Below are 10,151 nucleotides of genomic sequence, written 5' to 3'. Positions count from 1 at the left end.
TCAGTGATTCACGCCCACTTCGCGAAGACTTCACCCATTACCTGCCCAAACATCATTCTACATCGTCAAACAACACGTTCAGCTTGTTAAAATTAATAACATTGACGATACTAGATTTCAATGTTCCAACGGGATTTCCAAAGTGTTTTAAAAAACATTATCCAATAGACTATTTCGTTTATTTTCCTTGAGCGTTACTAGGAAGCCTGGTCAAGATATTGGTTCTAACACTAATTTCGCAACAGTTTCATTTCCTATGAATCGTAAACTTCAGTATAATCAGATAATAATCCACTTTCCAGTACTTTATTTATATCGTCAGGAAGTATCGAATCACAGTATCGATACTAAATGACGCATTAAGATAAAATATATTGACTCTTCCCGGCGAAACAACAGCCCAGCCCCCATTGAACACTAATCGGACTCTCTCAGAAATCCAAACGTATCGATTTGTTATCAAATACTTATGTTGAAAATTCTAAATAATATGGCGTCACAACAATTTTCGTAAACAACCCAATAAGTAGACTTGCACAGTGAGTCATCATATTGCAAGTCCAATAAAAGATGCTGATATTCCAAATCAGCACATTTCCATATTTACTATTAAATACATCGAATACATATTCAAAGGTGCACAACACGTATGAAACGTAGGTATACAAGTATAGGTAACACAAATTTTCAGTCAGTTTTATCGAAAGCCTTTACTTAAAATTTCGAAAACTCAACACAACACAAAATTATTGTCATTACATTTTATTAAAAATCTTTCTTCGCCTTTTACAGAGGTTTACGTGATGGCGGGACCCTGAGAGAAAGTAGCCGCGCCCGCCAATACCCTGCAAGTTTCCATACCGGTGCCGCTGCTCGCCCACATGTCCTCGACAAACGTGCAGTCTACATATTTTATTGTTTTGTTTTTCTTGCATGATTTTCCTTATAGCTTTGAAGAACATTGGACAAGATAATAAATATTATGTACCTACATTATGTTGCCAATATTGTTTTAGAACTTAGATTTTGTTTTACTGCGGTTTGTGGCACGTCCTTGGGTAATAACTAATAATAGAAACCACATAAGTTATATCTGTTTTAAGTGTGGAAGAGCCATGTTTCGACACGAATGGACCGACTCGACCGGAGTGATACCACCGCCTCACAGAAAACCGACGTGAAACAACGCTTGTGTTGTGTGAGTGAGGTTACCGGAGGCCCAATCTTCCCAATCCCCAATCCCCAACAACCCTTAATCCCAAACCCCCAAAAAACCGGCAACATGTGTGTTCTGGCGTTTGTTTCGGATATCCATACATGTTTTATTCCATACAGATTATAAATCAGCCATATTTACAAACAAAAAGGTAGAAACCTCTGACGCCCTCTAACGCAGTTTGATCAAGTGGTGATTGATCTTTTAGTGACAATCCTAAAACAATTTAAATAAAAAAAATTGGCTCTATAAATTGGTTACAATATCTTAGTACTTTCCCCTTTAGGTACCTAGTTATATAATTTGATAAACGATAAACAAAATGTTTATTTTGTGTAATAATCAAAGTTCATCAACCTTTATTACTTAGATTAATCAGTAATGAACGTTGTTAGTTGGTTGTTTTGTAGCTTTACTCGTAATAAAAACATTAAATCTTGGTACTTAGTGCTCAAACTTAGTACTTAGATCTTCCGATATATTTATCTACTCGATCGTTGTTCTTCAAACAAATTAAAAGTTGCAAAGAAAACTACACTTTCGTAGCTACAGCTTTTTTAGGCAAAAAACAACTTTTAGAGCAAAAAGATTAGAAGAATATGGTAGGTATAGTATGGAACTGTAATGGAGCGATTGACAGATGATTAAAATCAATCACGGTTTACTCACGTAAATTAATGGAGAAAAGCTCTACTAGTTTCGAGTCACAGGGACTCTTCTGTTGTGACGTTTTACTGATTAAAATCCGCAGTTTTCAAATCCTGATTAATAGATAGGATTTCAAATCCTTAATAGATCCTACATAATTAAATAATCCTATGCTTTGTATCAGATTAAAATACAACTCTAGAATGGCATGTACGCAAACCAAATTAACCACAAATCAGCGATATTCCATTGTTTCTGTATTTCCATCCGACTGAAACACCATTTGTAAACAGGAAAATTAGACTCTAATCACTGTTTATTAGAATTAATTAAAATATACTGAGAATATGGTATTATGGTATAAGTATTGAAAATATTCAGAACATGGAATTCTTTATTATCATAGTTACAATTTTCGTGAATACCTACAAGTTGTAGCGCGTGGCGGCCACACCAGATTCAACCGTATACGGCGACTCCATATAAAATGTATGAAAAGTACAGGAAATATGCCGGTGGTGGCGTTTTATGGTTGTGGCCGGTGTGCAGAAGCCCTAATTGAATTCAAATTCGTAGTCCAAAATATTTATTTGCATACGTTTATTTGAATAAGACCATAAAATACTATACAGTAAATATTAAATACTAAGATCGTTGAAGAATCATTCTAACAGTTTCTTTTATTGAAATAATTTTAGCCTATTTATGTTTTAAAAGGTAAAGGACTGAAATTTTACAAGAAGGGAACTTTTCAGTAATAGTTAATCGTTAATCGTGCTAGTTAATTTTACTAAAATAAATAAAATGAATAATGAGAGTCGAGTACAACACCACGATAAGAAATAAGAAAGACAAAGTTATACACACTTTATTATTTTATCTTCCAAACAATACTGAACACCTTTGTATTATCTTTTATCAGCAATAGACAAAGTACCCATAAGTAAATAGACACGTGGCAAATGACATGGGTATTCCCCAAAACATAAATTATATGTACTCATATTTCCTTATTTATTTTCGAACTACGAAATCGATTAGATAAATCGATTTATAATAACTATTAACATTGCGATATCGAGCAAGAATCGCTGATTAAATAAAGTGAATCTATTTTGACAATTGCAGCAGTGATTACTAAATAGTTAATTACTTGGATGACTCATTGTTGTACGGAGACAAGATATTTATAAAAATGTTTATAAATAGGAAATGTACCAATGCTCAACTGAAAGAGTGGTATTGAGCGAGTATTCAGGGAAACTTCGGTATGGCCCTTTTTGTTGAGCGGGTAAACTCATCCAATGACTTCTCCAGCTTTGGGCAAGGCGAGAGGGAGTGTCAGACTCTTACTGACTAAAAACCACCCTGTTCCTACTCCGGCTCTAAGAGCAGGATCCTCTGGATCAGGTCGGTATGGCCCTAGGCGACACAAAGCTGTTCAAATCGATGACAAAATTTTATAAGCAAAAGAGATATTCCTGAATTGCAATTGAATTGCTTTTGAGTGTTCGTTATATCTAGCTACCGCAATGAAAGATGGAATAGGAATAATGAAACGCTGAACCTGTTGAAAAATATGTATGCAACTGCCAGTCCATCCCCTGCAACTCTTTGTTTCCGAAGGACATACGTTACTTTGTATTTCTACTGCAAAATATTGAACTAAAACAATACTGGCTTCATACCTTTACATCAATAAGAATATTCATCATCATAAAGGTAAACTTGATATTGTGCCCACAAATCTGCAAAAAGGCGACGCCACGACGTCGGACTGTTTACCGAAGCTGTTTGCCCAGCCCGCGCTATCTTATCACGTAAGATTAGACATTAACCAAGTCCCAACAAACAATGGCCGTCCATTTTCCTGAAAAGGCTTATCTTTGTTTTGTCATCAGATATGTGGCCCTCTTCACAGATTAAAGGATCTTGCGATTGTGACGTACTTTATCGAGTAATTATGGACCTTAAGCTGAGGTGAAACGGCGTCGTAAGCCGCGGCGATATAATCTGGTGATGTGTTACGTAAGGTATCAGTAATGTGATTATTCGCAGAAGTATCGTAGTCGTCATGTCGATTAGCAAAACATTGGTGATTGTACACAAAGGGTAGTCACCAGATTTTTATCAGGTTTGCTTTAAAAAGTTATAAATACGGTCGATGCATACAGATGTGTGGGGTAAAAGGTAATGACGGAAAAAATTATGCAAAAAAAGATTTCAACAGAATAAACAGTAACAAATAACATACAACAACAGTGTACAAAATGTCAACTACTTTATTAAATAGTCGAACATTCCAAGAATTCATAACTATTTGGCAATAGGACGGCGCCAATACTTGGCACGGTGGCCACCCGCTTAACATTGTTACTCACTGACAAATTACATGGACAACGCTTTATTTGAACTCAACTAATTAGCAATTAGCAATAGGTAGCCTAACTAATTACCTGCTTAGAGTTTGTAATTAATATATCCAAGAAAGATCTGATTAGGATTAGTTACACAGAAGATTTAAGAAAGTAATTAGGACGACCCCAATCAAAGAATAACGTTCGTGGGTTAATAACCGGTTGGTTCTAGTGCAACCATCGCAACGGATGGGGCCCAGTAGGACTGATGCCTGATCCAGAGCTGCGGACTACCTAGCCGGGTTTACCGGGGCTCCGACTCCTTAAAGCAAAGTAGGAACGGGGTGGTTTTTAGTCAGTAAGAGTCTGACACTCCCTCTCGCCTCACTCAAGACGAGAGAAGTCATTGAATGATTTTCCAGCCTAAAAAAAGTGCATACCATTAGATCAATCATCAAAACTACAAACTTAGTTGACAACAATAATAAATATATTATATGTTTACTTCTCAGCACAATGTTTTTCAAATACATCGTTGAAAATGTTATGTGAGCAGTTTATTTACTGTGGGAGTCGGTGACTATGTACACAATGCTCACAACACAGACTAATGTACATAATCACACATTGTATGTTAATGTAGCAAATACATTTAATTGCCTGTTTGCTTTTTGTCTCTAGTACGTCAAACTACGGCAAGAGATCCCATTCGAAACCAAGTTCTCAAATGCATGAAAGAATCAAAGTCAAATCTCTTACTTGAAGAGGATCAAGCTCAACAGGGTTTTAGACATGGACAAAAATGTCTGTCTGCAATATTCTTATTTGAAGAAATAGATAGTCTGTTCCAACGGTTTTTACAGGCTTGTGCAAACCGATGGCAATAGTATCTGGCAAACGAAATTGGAAACGAGGGGACTAATGACGGGCCGGGCACTGACCTCATTCGTGAGAATGTAACACGAGCCACAGGGATGGTTTGATGGGAGGGACCTTGACCTGTTTGCCCTCTAGTTTGACCTCGTACCCTCACATTGAGTAGACACTAAAGGTTGACAAACAGGGGACGATATAATGCGTATTATAAAAAAGACTAACAAAAGTTCTATTCGAAGAAATCAACCACAAACTGAAATAAAAGAACTCATACAATACAGTAGCGACAGCGACCAGAACCGCATTGAAAGCCGCTTATGATCCACCTAAGTACCCCTTAATTCCCGTATAAATACAGCTTTTACACAGTAAGTGTATGCTTAAATACTGAACAAAGGGCATATGGTGGCTTGGCACATGGCTTCAATAAGCAGTTTATTGTCAAAGTGAGCGGCTATCAGGCCATTAAACACAGTTTCGGCACATGCGGGTGGAATGAACGAGAGGTCGTCACACTCGATTGTCGCCACTCTATAGACTACGGATTATTACATACGATACTGTTATATTATCTCTGCTAGGTATATCAGGACCCCAGTGGGCGGATCGCTTTTATAACAAAAGATATTTAAAAGATTGTAATTAATATGGGCGCGGATTTGCGGTAATTTTATTTTCATAGTGAGACACGACGTCGCTTTTAATTAGAATTTTAAAAATCTGGTAAAGCTTTTCAGACGTGAATTTTTTACTCAATATAGAATGTAAAATTACCAACGAGCATGCTAAAAGGAACTGCTGTCCTGTCCTACTAATACGTAAGTTCATAACCAGAAAAGCAACGGAAATGGTCACAACTTTGAAGAAGGATAAACCAGAAGGAAAGACAAAAATAAAATGGATGACAGGTTAAAGACAAAAATAAAATGGAAGATAGATTAAAATGTGGTGATGATCGGATGATGAGTAAGTAAAGCAGAACAAGGATGGGGAACAAATTGATGAAAGAATACCAACTTACGAATACGATGATACAGAGATCAGGGATGTTACGGATATGGAATTTCGGATATGGATGTGGATACGGATAGTGGACTTTTTTATATCGGTTTCGGATACGGATAAGAAATTATTCCAAATTATCCAGTATTTTTTTTTTATTTCAGATATCCGATAGTTTCGGATACGGATGTGGATATCCTTAACATCCTTGACAGAGATGGTGACATTTACAGAAAATATGATGGAAAATATCATCGTTAATTGGTCTCAGTGTAAGACCTTTACTACTTTTACCTCCCAAAATTAGTAGACCAACAAAACTTATTACAAACAGTAAAACTCTAAAATTAATACAACTGACACAAGTACACGCATATGTATACCACATTAGCAAAGGTCAATTGAGTTAAAACCTTCAATTGATGTAATTGCTCGATACGAAACGAAATATGGTGATATTAAATTAATTACAATTTTAATTAACTACGTATAAACATGTACTGGAAAGTTCCAGAATATTCCTTGCTCATTGTTCAATTGTGGTGGACAGACGACCTGATTAAAGTCGGAGGGAGCGTCTGGATGCAAGCTACTTCCAACCGGCCTATCTGGAAGTTATTGGGAAGATCAGGGGAGAGATGTTTAGCAGTGGACGTCTATAGTCTGATATGATGATGATAAAGATTGTTGGATAGAATTAAATTAATGTGTACTTACATGAGTAACATGGGATCTTTCAGCAAATGAGAATAGTTAACTCAGAGTAATCAATAAACTGGTCGGTACATAATTAATTATATGTTTTTCGGTAGCAGCGCGACAGTCGCCGCGTCGTGTATCGCGTAATGCCTGAACATGAGCCTCTAGCGTGGCTTGAAACTAGACGAGATCCTCGTCAAATAACTGCGTGAGTAAGCCGAACAGCATAATAATTAATTTAGTATATCTCACGAAAGTTATAATATAATCACGAAAGGTATATAGGTTTAATTTGTACGACTGGATACTGGATAATCTGCTCGTAATAGTTAGACGTGTATTTATGTATAAGCTTAGCTACATTAAACAGTATTCTAGCTGCTCAATAGTGGATGTGGAACGCATAAGGCTTGGCTTGTAGAATGGTCAATTGATCCATTGTGGCAGAACCTGGCACAATAAAGCTACATACCTCAGTTCCATGGATTTCAATAAGCTGAACCATTTGTAACGGGCAATCATTATATGCCTAGATTTATAATGGGGATGTTTGTCCTTGTATTACTGGAATTATTCTTCCAATGAAATACAATTGATTGGAAAGGAATAATGTCTTTTATACGAGTTTATTTTTTATTCATTTTTAATTAACTTCAGTGTTTTTTTTATTCATTTTTAATTAACTTCAATTTTTCCTTCTGCCTGCCTAGTTGAGGCAGGCAGATAGTCCGTCGGTGTTTCTGGCTGTCAGTGGAATTAACAATACTAAATTCTTACTGACAGAAACAAAATTAACAACCATCTACCATCTGGTTGTCTCCGTGACGAGAGAATCTAAAAACTAAAATAATAAAACGATTAATTTCAGAAGTAACCATAACAAAAGAAAGCCGTCGCATGCTGCATGGATTTCCGTGACAATGTGACAATAAAACAACAGACTGAAACGCATCAGTAAAACTTCAAACAAAAATAAACATTCGTCTATCTACATTTCATTTGGGGGAAATAAAATGAAATATGAGACTGAATGTGTTCAAATAATTAGATGTCCGTCTGTACGTATCGCGTTCCCCCATCACACTGACAAAGAATGATGAGAACCAATCTTTTAAAACTTGTATTTTTGGCGCGAAGTCGTTGACTCGCCGCCATCTTTCTTTGTCGGAAAACGAAGTAATTATGCAAAGGAGTTTTATGTCAAAGAAGGTTGCGTCTAATTACCGATCTTTGTACTGTTTATCTCTTTGTTATCTGTATCCGTATGCGAAATTTTCTGACAGGAAACTACGGACATTAGACTCGGTTAAAATTCTGCTTGAAAATAAATGCTTCACATTTTCCTTATACGAAAATGCATCAAAAACATGTTGACTGTGCCTGACCATTTAACCTACATAGATAATAAATAGTATTAAGCGGAGATACTGGGTATTTAGGTTACAAATATAATAATATGGGTGCCTAGGGGCTTATAGAGCACTAATTTTGTGAAACATCTCACTGTTCTACTGTAATAAGTAGGTTATCAGTTACGACATTACATTCAGATGTTATTATGATTCATTTGTTATCACTTTATCAGAATCACGAAATCTATTTAGTTTTCCATTGTCGATTGGTAAAACTCACGTAGATCACGTTTCGGAAAGGGAAAATAATTAAGAATAGCTTTTCTTTATCCAAAAAAAGACGCAGGTATTTATCTTGTCTAGGAAAATACCAGACTGCAAAAAGAAATATTGCCAATAATATTGGCAATCAAAGGAGATGTAGGGAAAACAATTGAAATAAAGGACTTATAAATCGGAAACCCAGTAATCTAGTCAGTAGAAAGCCTAGTATCACTTGAACAAATAAAGGGAATAATCTACTCATGAAGCAATAGTCTGAAGACGACCCGACTTATCATACCGACCCGACTTATCATCAACCACAAGACGTCCACTACTGAACATAAACCTCCATGAATGACTTCCACATTGCAATCATCAAAAGCGACCTGCATTCAGCGGTACGGGAGTACTTATACCTAACAGATACTTTCTCCCATGTTTAGGGTTCCGTAGCCAAATGGCAAAAAACGGAACCCTTATTTAATTGAGTGACTTGAAACATAATGATGAAATATGCACCATTTGTTGGTAATGTTTGCACAGTGAATAAAATACAGCACTCATTTAACTTTAAAGAGTGAACGACGCAGTTGGAAAAACCGATTCGTTCCTTTAGTCACGTAGGTCTACTTGTTGCAACTCCACAGTTTGTAAGTGGGTTACAAATGTTACACTATCTTCGCTCACTTGCAAGAAATGGCTAATATCTATTCCAAGAACTACTTGATACTTAAGTAACTTAAGCAGTGGTTGGAACATTGTATATTCTATTGCTTTGTAGCAAATTCCATGACATTAGAGGTGATACTTGGTACTTACTTCATGGAGAAAGGCAGACAGAAGTAAAGTAGAAAGAGCAGGGGACTACTGCCAGTTAATCTCCTATTTATCTGACTATAATTGTGCATAATTTTTTCTCCAATTCTTTGTTTATTCGCCTAACATTAGGATTTATTCTGTGTTGTTGGTGTATTTCGAAAATCACATAAATACGCGGAACAGTCTCTGGATCACAAAGAATTGTTTCTAAACTTGCGACAAATTGCGCAGCAGCCAAAGTGCCAACCGTGCCGTCTAACTCTAAACACATTAGTCCTATTGTCAAACATTTGGAGTTTGGAGTTCCAAACTTAATTGCATATCCATTTTTTATGGTATTCGCCGGTAAACGAGCAGACGAATCGCCAGATGTAAGCAATCGCCGCCCATGGACACCCGAAACACCAGAGGCGTTCCAATTGCGTTGCCGACCTTTTGTTGGGAGATAAGGAATTTAAGGGTTGTAGGGGAAGCGAGGATTGGGAAGATTGGAAAGGTGGGTTGGAATTTAGGATTGGAATTGGGCCCCTGGTGACCTCACTCACACAACGCAAGCGTTGTTTCACATCGGTTTTCAGTAAGGCCGTGATGTCACACCGGTCGAGCCGGGCCATTCGTGCTGAAGCGTGGCTCTCCCACCATACAAGCTATTAGGATAATTTCGTAATAAAAAAACCAGTAATGCAGTCAAATAAAATCAGCCACCTCTTAATATTAAAGACTGTGAAAGTAGTAAGAGGTGTGTCCACCAACACATTTGCCATTCTATTGTCTTTGATTGTATTTTTTCTAGAAACTTCTTGCATATAGACTTTCTTATTTAAATTGTAGTCACTGATTAACATAATAAAGTCACTCAAATATAAGAAAACGTAAATAAAAAAAGTATTTTATTATATCCTCGAAAGAGTTATTAGA

This window comes from Spodoptera frugiperda, chromosome 7 (genome assembly GCF_023101765.2).
Source record: "Spodoptera frugiperda isolate SF20-4 chromosome 7, AGI-APGP_CSIRO_Sfru_2.0, whole genome shotgun sequence".
Taxonomy (NCBI): Eukaryota; Metazoa; Arthropoda; class Insecta; order Lepidoptera; family Noctuidae; genus Spodoptera; species Spodoptera frugiperda.
Note: the sequence above shows the minus strand (reverse complement) of the source record.